The 3645-nt window shown below is 33.2% G+C and overlaps 1 pseudogene; it reads left to right on the top strand.

The window, feature by feature from the left end:
• LOC104711135 lies at positions 260 to 2464 on the top strand (annotated as a pseudogene).

The raw sequence follows: 3645 nt of genomic DNA, 5'->3' as shown, positions 1-3645 counted from the left end.
GATTTAAAACTTTTTTTTCTTTTTCTTTTTTTTTTTGTTTACTGTGCAAAGAAAAAGTTATTGGAAACAGGAAATTTCCAACTCACTTCCTATAACATTAGCTTTTGTTGGAATGTTGCTTTCATCACGTCATGAAAGTTAGAAGTAGTTAGCGTGTGGCACTTAGAGAAGGAAAACGACGAGCACTCAACTCTCATACACGCATATGCTACTTATTCATACACCTAACCTATATAACCAAATATATATATATACACAATGATATGTACACCAGCCAAAAAACACTTAATAAATATACAAATCTTATCTTCACAGTTACAGCCTTCGTCCACGTCATGATATGAAAATTATTGATGTTTGCATGTGTGAGGAACTTCGTTGCCAAGAAAAGAACATTCCGATCACCGAGAGAAAATAAAACCAAATAATGAATATTGTATTGGCCGGCTTTTTCGTTAGCGTGGCCCTTCAATACAATGGAAGTTTACTACTTTAAAATAAGCAAATGAGGAAAACATATTAGTTACTATTAAAAGACTAAGGTCGTCTTTGATAGATTGTCTAATTCCCAATGCTAGTGGGATTTTAATAATATTTGTCGGTCACAATGATTTCTAGTAGTCTCTTATAAATGAATATAATCGGAATGATCGAAAAATAAAATATTTGGAGATCATCTGCGCTAAGAGAGAGAGAGAGTGAGGAAATGGAGAGAAGTGTGAAGAAGGGAAGGATAGTGTTGGTTCCCCTTCCGTTACATGGACATATCACTCCAATGATGCAACTTGGTAGAGCCCTTAACTTGAAGGGCTTCTCAATTACAGTTGTTCAGATAGAGTCCAATCGAGTAAGCTCTTGGCAACACTTTTCTAGTTTTCAATTTGTCACCATACCAGAGAGCGTATCAGTTTTTCAAGATGAAGCACTCGAACCAGCCGAGTATATAATAAGGGTCAACAAAACAAACGAGGCAGGATTAAAGGACTGTATAAGTCAGTTGTTGATACAACAAGGCGATGATATTGCATGTATCATCTACGATGAGTTCATGTACGTCTGTGGAGCTGCAGTTAAGAAGTTGAAGCTTCCCAGTCTCATCTTCAGCACCCAAACTGCGATACATAAAGTTTGCTGCTATGTTTTAAGCAAAATCAATGCCAAGAAGTTCTTGATCGACATGAAAGGTATCTAAAATTACCTTATTGCATGCCATTCTGCATCCGGTCGTTGTGGTCAACATAATTTGTTTTTTGACTTTGTAGATCCTGAACTACAAAACAAGGTAGTGGAAGACTAGCATCCATTAACTTACAAAGACCTACCAACTTCAGGATTTGGGCCACTAGAAAGATATTTAGAGCTCACTAGAGAAGTAGTCAATAAAAGAACAGCTTCAGCTGTAATTATCAACACGGTTACCTGTCTAGAGAGCTCGTCTTTGACAAGGCTGCAACAAGAAATCAGAATTCCGGTGTATCCATTAGGCCCTCTATACATTACGGCTTTATCGGCGGGACCTAGTTTAAAGGAAGAGGACAGAAGCTGCATGGAATGGCTGAACAAGCAAAAAACGAGGTCAGTCATATACATTAGCTTGGGAAGCATAGTTCAAATGGAAACCAAAGAAGTGTTGGAGATGGCTTGGGGATTATCTAGCAGCAACCAGCCTTTCTTATGGGTAATCCGACCTGGCTCTATAGCAGGCTTCGAATGGATAGAGTCATTGCCAAAGGAAGTTATTAAGATGGTCTCAGAGAAAGGGTACATAGTGAAATGGGCACCACAGATAGAAGTACTTGGACATCCTGCTGTGGGAGGCTTCTGGAGCCACTGTGGATGGAACTCAATACTCGAGAGCATTGCAGAAGGAGTTCCAATGATTTGTAGGCCCTTTCAGGGCGAGCAGAAGTTGAACGCTATGTATATAGAAAGTGGTTGGAGTGTAGGGATTCATATTGAAAGTGAAGTGGAAAGAGGAGGGGTTGCGAGAGCTGTGAAGAGATTGATTGTGGATGAAGAAGGTGCAAGCATGAGGGAGAGAGCCCTCTGTTTGAAAGAGAAGCTCAAAGCCTCTACTAGAAGTGGAGGCTCCTCATACAATGCATTGAATGACCTTGTCAAGCACTTGAGTACAGATGATGAACTTCATGTATAACAAGAAATTTTATTAGTACAAACAACTCTCCAGATTCAGGAATATGAGAAGGAAGGGTCAAACTAATAAGGTAGGGTAAAAGCTAAAAAGGAAAGATTAACAGCGGAGTATTAGAAAGCTGAACATTATCCTTCTCTTCTCTGCTCTTTTCTTCCATAGTTTTTTTAACCCATCTCTTTATATCATAATGAACAAAAAAATGTATTTCTGTATATTTTGTCATGCTTTTCGATAATAAATTTATATGTAAGAATAAGTCAATAAGTTGTAACAAAAGTTATATTTAATTAAGTGAATATTTGGTAATAACTTAAAAGTCTTTGTAGCATATTGTTCTTAGAAACGAATGTTTCAATTTTTTTTTTTTCTGTTTAAAACTTTATAAATACAGTTACATAAATTGACTTTGTTCAAAAAAAAAATGGTTACTTTCTATATACTGAAAGTTAAAGGTTATAAATTTTTAGTGCATACTTATGTTTTTATAATTATTAGAAATCTTAATTAAATAAAAAAAAATTATGAAATTGTATAGAGTCAAAGTACTTCTATCCTTAAGCTCAATAAAATTTCATAGTACTTTTACTCTATACAATTTCATTTATTTTTATTTTTTATTTAATTAATATTTTTAATAATTATAAAAACATAAGTATGCATTAATTTCTTTAAAATATACTTCACTGCAAAAATAATCGTGTTGTTTAGGTGATATGTTAAGTGACTACTTTAAATGGAGAGAGAACTTCCTATTTTATATAGTACAAAAACTTAGAAGAGATTCTCAAAAATAGCACCACGATAAATTTATTTTCCAAATTTAACACAACATCTCTAAAATCCAAAAATAGCACTCAATTTCAAAATTAATCTTTTAAAATTAAATCCTAAATTCAAAATACTAAACCCTACCATTTCAAAACTATACCCTACATATAAAATTGAGCATCCAAACCTAAAAAAAAATTCTAAAAATTAATTTTAAATACTCTCTCTGTTTCCCAAAGAGTGTCATTTTGACATAATGCACACAAATTAAGAAAATTATCTAAATTTCTATTTTACCCTTTATAAATGCACTAAAAATTTTCTCTTTCTAATTAATTAGCTCAAATTATAGGGATAAAAAGAGAATTTAATCTTTAAAACTGCATTGAAAATATAAAATGACACTCTTTTTGTAACAAAGAAGATGTGTCAAAATAACACTCTTTGTGAAACAGAGGGAGTATTATAATATATTAAATAGTGCTATTTTTGGAAATTTATGGAATGTGTGCTATAATTGTCTATAAAACTTGTTTTAGTGCTATTTTAGGGTATTTGTCAAAACGTATCTTAATTTTTCAATTCATGTTTTCACATTACAAAGTAATATTTCTAGTTTTAGTTACCAGTAGTAGTTTTGTCTTCCTCTCTCTCTATATCTATACTAGATTAAGATTTTACGACCAATGTTTTACATACGATCACGTGAGTAAACAACTTTA

The sequence above is a fragment of the Camelina sativa genome, chromosome 9 (genome assembly GCF_000633955.1).
Source record: "Camelina sativa cultivar DH55 chromosome 9, Cs, whole genome shotgun sequence".
Lineage (NCBI taxonomy): Eukaryota > Viridiplantae > Streptophyta > Magnoliopsida > Brassicales > Brassicaceae > Camelina > Camelina sativa.
The sequence above is the reverse complement of the archived record's forward strand: the minus strand, read 5'-3'. Positions and strand labels throughout refer to the sequence as shown.